We start from the raw sequence: 8,619 nt of genomic DNA, 5'->3' as shown, positions 1-8,619 counted from the left end.
GACTAAATCTAAAATATCTTAAACTGTGTTCCGAAGAGGAACGGAGGTCTCACGGGTTTGGAACGACATGAGGGTGAGTTATTAAATGACATAATTTAAATTTTTGGGTGAACTAACCCTTTAAGGTCACCTCTCTCTTCTAAAGCAAATATTTGAAAGGGGTCTGAAAGTTTTCTCCAATGACTTAAACAGCCCATGTACTCCAGAGCAAACCTTATAATGACATTATAATGTACTTTCCGTTCAGTGACATAACAGATACAAGCTGAAAAAAAGGGTACACAGGCTGTCTCCGGGGCAGTACTAATACCGAACATACAGGTACTAATATGCAAAACTGTTAACATTAATATGCCTATCAAATTTATAAAAACAGCACAAAGATGTACCTTTTGAAAGGGTGCCGCCCAAGTGACACCTTGTGTAATGGAGGGATGGTTTATTTGAGAGATGAAGAAAGAGAAAACAGCACCTCTGCTGACAGTAGTCAGCAATGAGCACAAAATAAGTCTGTCTACCTGGTATGAGAGGATATGAAATGAAGATGATGGTGGAGAGGGAGCCCTCCACTGGTGTTAAGAGAAAAGTGCTTCAATCACTGCAGGAGTCAAGACCAGAGCAAATCAGAGAGTGAGACGGTTCCCCTCACCACATCCTCTGTGTCCACCAGCACTAGACGGTGAACCTGAGAGAAACAGCATTAGGACCTTTGATCAGAGTAGACGACATTTCAACTCATGCAGAAAAAACCATCAGTTCTTGAATACTCTGATGGGGAAATAGGATGTGAGCAGTCCTGTCGTATGTAACATGGCGACTACCTCTGCCTCAGCAATACGATCGATGATGCTTTCGAGGGTTTCGTGAGGGTAACACTTCAGCACCCCCTCAATGCAGCACGGATGGCTTTGAATGGCCTCCTGCATCGTCATGTTCAGGTTGTTGTAGTTTTTCTTTAATCTTTGTGAAGGTCATCTGCTGTAACGAAAAAAGCTGCTGACGTGGGTCTACGTACAATGGCATCAAATCTGGAGTAAAGTGCCACCACTTTCCCTAAGGAGAATGAAAAATAGACGAAACCACTCACAAGACCATCAGAAGTTAAAAACACAAGCAAACAGCCGTACACAGTACCTTGTTCATTGACAACAGGCAGGGCTGAGACCCGTCGCTCTACAAATACTGAAAAAGCCTCATAAAGGGTTTCCGTCTCCCTGACAGTTGCAATGCTCCTGAATGTCCCAATCTCCGCTTCCTCAATCCGCTTCTGTAGGAATGGTGGCTTGGGGATCATAGAGCCCTGAGATTCATAAAGCAAATACTCATCATTCAGTGCGGAGCTATGGTGACAGTCAGTATAAGCATTGCATGACAAATCATAAACATTGTGGTGAATTGATGGTTAATCCGTATATCTCATTTGCCTGCTTTCATTCAATCTGTTTATGCCCCAATGGTAGTTTGGTTTCGGGATGGGGTTCAGGTTGACCTCCATGCTTAACTTTTTTTCTTAAAATCATATATTTCCGCATGAATGGTGTGGTACAAATTCAAATTGCCAATTTGTAAAGTACTTGCGTTTTTTCATGAGATTGGGTTGAAAGTACATTCAGTGGTTATGTTTTGTAGCTGACATGACATTCATCTATGTATGTAGTTTCACACAAACTGCAGTCGGCCATTAACAAAAATTTGCAGAATGATAGTAAACGTGACCACATTTTAAGACGGATTTTCATCCCACTGAAGTTAACATGATTTTAAACAGTAGTACTATTCATTTCTCTGTGAAAATACTTTTTTTTTTGATGAGGTAAAATGACTGAGTGCACCTTTAATGAAAGTACATTGTAAAAGCTATTACAAAGATGTGTAAGAACTTGAGGATGCGTTTATGGGTGAGTATGTGGAGGACGTTCCCTGACTCTGGATCTATGACGGGTAGCCGGTGAATCTTGTTCTTCAGTAAGGAATAAATAGCTTCGAAGAGGCTGCCAACAGGAAACACAACACTGTCACTGTCACAAGATAAAAGAAAGGGCAAACAAAGTGTTGTAGTTGTCCTGCTTTACATGGATTCAGGTGTGATGCTGATCAGGGAGGTGAGAGAATACTATAGATAAACCTCTGGAAGAGGGAACACATAGAACTGCTACTTTAAACCATTACAATGTGTGTGCCAATTCATATCAATTGTCAAAACTCTACACAATCACCTCTCCATGTTTTAATCTTGTTTTCCTCCAGCTCATAGATCTGAACCTAAAACGGAGTTAAGTAACACAAAGGACCACAAAGGACCATTTCAAATATTCATAAGAGAACCATGAAAAAATAGTTTGCTCAAAAATATTAAGCAGCACACCTGTTTCCAATACTGATAATAACCAGAAATGTTTCTTTAGCAGTAAATCAGCATATTATAATGATTTCTGAAGGATCATGTGACACTGAAGACTGGAGTAATGATGCTGAAAATTCAGCTTTGATCACAGGAATACAGTAGACTACATGTTAAAACATTCAAATAGATAATTTAAACGGACAATATTTAACAATATTACACTGTTTACTGTATTTTTAATTAATAAATGTAGCCTTGGTGAGCATAAGAGACTTTCCAAAAAAAATTAAATAAATAAAAAATAAATAAGAGAGAGCAAGGGTGTTCTTGAAAATATTTTTCCCTACAAAAAGAGAGACCGGCAGAAAAAGTTTGGGAATCACTGACCAACTCAAACATACAATATTTAATTTAGTTTAAGTTCATGCTGCACGTTTGCATAAAAAAAAAAAAAAAAAAAAAAAAACTAACAATGGCACAATAAGGTCTATGTCCAATCACTCACTTTTTGTAGTTATATAAGGTATATAAAAAAAATTTAATTATATATATTTTTTATATATATATATATATATATATATAAATCACAATATAATATAGATATCGCCTGGACAGTGTAAAATATCATATGAATTTTAGCTAATATCCCCCACCCCTAGTTGTGCTGCTTAATATTTTTAATGGAAACCGCGATGCATTTTTTAAAGGATCCTTTGATAAATAGAAAGTTCAACAGAAAGGTATTTATATCAAATGGAAATCTTTTGTAACTTAGTAAGTTCTTTACTGTCAATTTGATCATCCTTGGTGAATAAAAATATGAATTTATTTAAACAACATCAACAAAATAACAAAATAATCCCCAAACATTTGGGTTGAAAACACTGCTTAATATTTTGTGGAAACCATCTGTTGAGAGCAGTTTGTGCGTTATTAATAATATATAATAATAATAATAATTTTTTAATCGTACATTCAAGACAATTCCTCTGAGAGCAGAAATTCAATGTCAAATGTCATTGACTACGTAAGTACTGATCTATCCCATACATTAAAAAAAAAACTCAAAAAAAAAAAACCCTCTACTTTTAGCAAATAAAAATCCGAAATATTTATTTTCCTAATAGGGTTTATGGGTGAAGACGGTGTAGTGACATTATAAGATTTCAGTAATCTCACAGCTGAGCAAGCACACTTCAACAGACTCCGCAGCACCCAGTGTTTGCTTACCTACAAAACACTGCAGCTTGTTGTCCCATAAAGGTGCCGCTCTGGCCCCGTTTGCCACCAGTGCAAAGAATGCTTTTTTCACCTGTACACATCACTCAAATATTTCAATGTTTATAACCTGAATACTTCAGTCTGAAATATGAATGCAAGTTGATCTACTAAAAATATGTAGTAAGGAGCACATAAGTGCATACCTGCAGTGTTGTGTCAAAGATGACCAGTTTTGAGCTTATTGGAATGGCATCATAGCAGCAGTGACTCATGAAGAACTTGGCATACACATCTGAGTCAGGGTCTTGGAGAGGTCCTTGAGAGGGACACAGAGAGGGAGACCCCTGCTGCAGGTCTGTCAGTCTGCAGCTGTGCTAAACTCATTTAATTGCATGTACCCTTCTGGTTAAACATCACAAAAGCAGTCCAACTCATCTTTTCAAAAAACTTAGATATTTTGCAGTTTCAATTAGAAATTAATCATACTTATTATGGCATAAAATAGTAAAACATGGGTCTCCCAGTAAGTTTTTTTTTTTCTCTACTGAAAATCCACAGTAGAGAAAACAACTCAATCGAACAACTGAAAAATAGAATACAATAGCATAAATATTGAGAAATTGATTACATTGGTCAGAAGAGAGAGAGAAAGAGATCAAATTAGCCTTCACTGCATTTGGCAAACTTTGTTACCAAATGCAAATTACAGTTTTAATAGCTTTGATATAGCAAAGAGAGTTTTGAACCTGAGAAGTGTCAATAAGTTTATTGATAGCAAAATAAGGTTTTGACATTGGTTACTGGTTCTTAAACCCCTTCAAGGGGAACAAGTGGACGTATTAACCACAAAACTCCTGTCACATATTCAACTTACTATCACCTTTAATAATCAGATTAATAAATTAATAATTAAAACTGAAAAATCTAAAAAAAAGACTTAATTAAAAATGATATATGTACAATTAACAAATAAATAACAATTACATAATTAAATGACCAATTCAGAGACTATAGAAAAGAAAACTGCTCATACGTATGATGGTCATATGATGCTACTGATAAAAAAACAAAAAAACAACAACATTATTTTGTGTATTTGGTGTAATTAAATGTGTTTATGCGGTTTAAGGTTAAAAAAAAAAACACATTATTTTCCACATAATGCACATTATTGTTTCTCCTCTAAGCCCCGCCTTTCTGAAACACGTTGATTTATACAAAGCTCATCATTCTGAAAAGCTAGGTGTGCTCTGATTGGCTAGCTATCCAGTTCGTTGTTATTGGCCGAAAACCTCAAGCGTGTGGTGGAAATGTTACGCCCCTTAACATATTGTGGTGCCCTGTCCGGCCGGGGCGACAAGACATAAACATCATTATAAATGTGATATAAACATGATTTCTAGTCGTGTCCTCTTTTGGGAGGCCAAACAAGTTTTGGTTTCTCAACAAAACGCCTAATTTCTTTGCGTGAATATCTGGGTGGCGTTATGCAAATCTTCCCACACAGTGATGTAGACATTGGGGGGCGTGTTTGAATGAGCCTTTTTAGGGGGTGTGGATGAGTCTTAACCTTTATAAAGAATATCTCTTTGGATTAGAGACTTTAGTCTTTGCAACTTTCCAGATCTTTTTCATGCACCAAGACCTTGTAACACTCCAAAGAGAAAGGAAAAATTTAAAATCGCATCATATAACATCTTTAAGACACACAGGGTGTACAAAAGATATACCTGTCCTCTTCATGGTGAGCCCCTCATCCTCCATAAAGGGGAACTATAAACAGAGCAGACAATAAATGGTCTTTTACTAAAAGGTAATATGCCCAAAAAAAGCAGTCAAAAGAAGTAATGAGGACATAGCATCACCTTTTGTAGCTTACCTGATTCCATTCAAAAAGTGAAACTTGTATATTATATTCATTCATTACACACAGACCGATATATTTTAAATGCTTATTTCTTATAATTTTGATGATTATAACTGACAACTAAGAAAATCCCAAATTCATATCTTAGAAAATTAGAATATTACTTAAGACTAATACAAAGAAATAATTTTTAGGAATATTGGCCAACTGAAAAGTATGAACATGAAAAGTATGAGCATATACAGCACTCAATACTTATTTGGGGCTCCTTTTGCCTGAATTACTGCAGCAATGCGGCGTGGCATGGAGTCGATCAGTCTGTGGCACTGCTCTGGTGTTATGAGAGCCCAGTTTGCTCTGATAGTGCTTTGATACTGGCATATCACATCTTCCTCTTCACAATACCCCATGGATTTTCTATGGGGATAAAGTCAGGTGAGTTTGCTGGCCAATTAAGAACAGGGACACCATGGTCTTTAAACCAGGTACTGGTAGATTTGGCACTGTGTGCAGGTACCAAGTCCTGTTGGAAAATGAAATCTGCATGAAGTTGGTCAGCAGCAGGAAGCATGAAGTGCTCTAAAACTTCCTGGATCTCAGAAAACAAAGTGGACCAACACCAGCAGATGACATGGCACCGCAAAACATCACTGACTGTGGAAACTTTACACTGGACCACAAGAAACATGGATTGTGTGCCTCTCCTCTCTTCCTCCAGACTCTGGGACACTGATTGCCAAAGGAAATGCAACATTTGCTTTCATCAGAGAACATAACTATGGACCACTCATCAGCAGTCCAGTCTTTTTTGTTTTTAGCCGCTTTTGACGCTGTCTGTTGTTTAAGAGTGGCTTGACACAAGGAATGCGACAGCTGAAACCCATGTCTTACATACATCGGTGCGTAGTGGTTCTTGAAGCACTGACTCTAGCTGCAGTCCACTCTTTGTGAATCTCCCCCACATTTTTGAACGAGTTTTGTTTCACAATCCTCTCCAGGTTGCGGTTATCCCTATTGCTTGTACACTTTTCTACCACATCTTTTCCTTCCCTTCGCCTCTCTATTAATGTGCTTGGACACAGAGCTTTTGCAATGACATTTTGTGTCTTGTTCTCCTTGTGCAAGGTGTCACTGGTCATCTTTTGGACAACTGTCAAGTCAGCAGTCTTCCCCATGATTGTGTAGCCTACAGAACTAGACTGAGAGACCATTTAAAGGCCTTTACAGGTGTTTGAGTTAATTCGCTGATCAGAGCTTGGCACCAGGTGTCTTCAATATTGAATCTTTTCAAAATATTCACATTTTTCTGAGATACTGAATTTTGGGATTTTCCTTAGTTGTCAGTTATAATCAAAATTAAAAGAAATAAACATTTGAAATATATCAATCTGTGTTTAATGAATGAATATAATATACAAGTTTCACTTTTTGAATGGAATCGACTAAATATCTCTAGCACACATTGAACTTGATTTCAAGAGAGGGCCCGTCTCCATGCACTGTTCAGATCTCCACCAATAACCTCAAACATAAACACAATGTACAAAGCAACCAGAATAACTAGTTACTCGTGTTAGCTGTCGAATATACTAATTGTGGATTACCAACATTGAAAGAAGTCTGGGGGTGCAGTTTGCTTATTTACATTAGTTCTTTATACTTCAGCAAACATATCAAGTTGATATAGCATTTTCATATGCAACTGACACTAAACTGGCACAACTGCTCCTGAAATATGATTCACCTCATCTTAAAGCATAAGCAAGCACTTGTACAGGTTGATTTCTGGATCTTACCTCCGTCAGAGGGTCCATGTTCTGTGGTCCTACTGTGAGACAAACGCATTCAGTGGTTGAGCTGGCCTGACTGGAGCATAATAGAACTGTGCTCCCATCCCTGAGTGCAGAGCATGATCAAAATCAGGAGAGAACGCTGGCCCAAGCATGCAAAGGGCAGGACGTGGGACAGGGGGAGGAGAATCACAGATGTTGTGGCTGTGACTGGTTTTGTACACAACACCCCTGTAAGAGACCTGGATGGTATCAACATTGCACAGCATAATTAGGACCTCAGTCAAAATATGTGCAAAATGACCTAATCTCGATCTATTACAAAATTGCACAGGAATTTCAGACATTTAGGACTTAAATTATTAACTCATGTTTAATGGAAGACCAATCTGGCAAAAAGCATACTGCTGACATTAAAGACCACTGCAACACCCTGACCAGCAAGATAAAAATGTCAAAACGGGTCTATCTTTGTCTCCCGTTACCGGAGTTTGGACCACGTTTATCATTTCACTCTCTGAGACTGGATTAGGCCACCAAGTGGGTTTCATTGGTCACTGCATACATGTGTTGACAGTGAAAAGTAGGAGGAGGTTATAAAATAAAAATCATTAAAAGTTACATACGGTAATGTAACCTTTGGCCCTCTAGTGGCAAAAAAAAAAAAAAAAAAAAAAATAACCTTGCAGAAGAACATTGTGTTGGTTGTGCTTCTCTTCACAGATGAATGTGTTTCATAGCACATGGGAAAAAGAAAGGTATGATGAGACACGGATGGGCAAATTGTCCATGAAATCTGTCCCGACGGCTATAAAAAATAAATCATTATAATAGGTTTAAGTGTAGCTGGGTACAGGGAACACACAGTTTGGATTTTTTTTTTTTTTTACACTCATCAATATTAAAAACAAACAACCAAAAAGTTTTTTTAAATCTTTTTAAAATAGTCACCAAAAAAAAAAAATTGTTTCTAAGAGCTGAATATGAATTCAATGGACTTTTCAAGGTCTAGAAATAATACTTTTAACTCTATTAAAACTGCCTCATTTATTTTATCCAGGACTGTGGGAACCCTGGTTCTTAAAAGATAGGAGGGAAAAAATAAATAAAAAATAAGTTGTTGAGGGGTGAATTGAAATAAGGAATATCTTTTGCATATTTTATAGCTTGTTTTGTCTTATTTTAAAATGAATTCATCTTATGTCATCTTGAAAGTTTGCTTAAGCCCCCAGAGTGACCCCTGGTTGAGAACAACTGATGTACACTGTTTGTGTTTGCTAAGAGCACTTGCAAAAATATAACTGATTACAGAAGTAAATACACTGTCAGTGCTCAAAAGTAACTACACTTAAGGCAATCTGTCCCATGAGACGTTATTTCTGCAAACTATCCATGTG

General features: G+C 37.2%; 1 pseudogene; it reads right to left on the bottom strand.

The window, feature by feature from the left end:
- Positions 1-437: 437 nt before the first annotated feature.
- On the bottom strand, positions 438-7,435 carry LOC128019339 (5'-AMP-activated protein kinase subunit gamma-1-like; annotated as a pseudogene).
- Between the last annotated feature and the right edge of the window lie 1,184 nt (positions 7,436-8,619).

This window comes from Carassius gibelio, chromosome A9, assembly GCF_023724105.1.
Source record: "Carassius gibelio isolate Cgi1373 ecotype wild population from Czech Republic chromosome A9, carGib1.2-hapl.c, whole genome shotgun sequence".
In the NCBI taxonomy this organism is placed as follows: domain Eukaryota; kingdom Metazoa; phylum Chordata; class Actinopteri; order Cypriniformes; family Cyprinidae; genus Carassius; species Carassius gibelio.
Note: the sequence above shows the minus strand (reverse complement) of the source record. Positions and strands in the feature narration are given on the sequence as shown.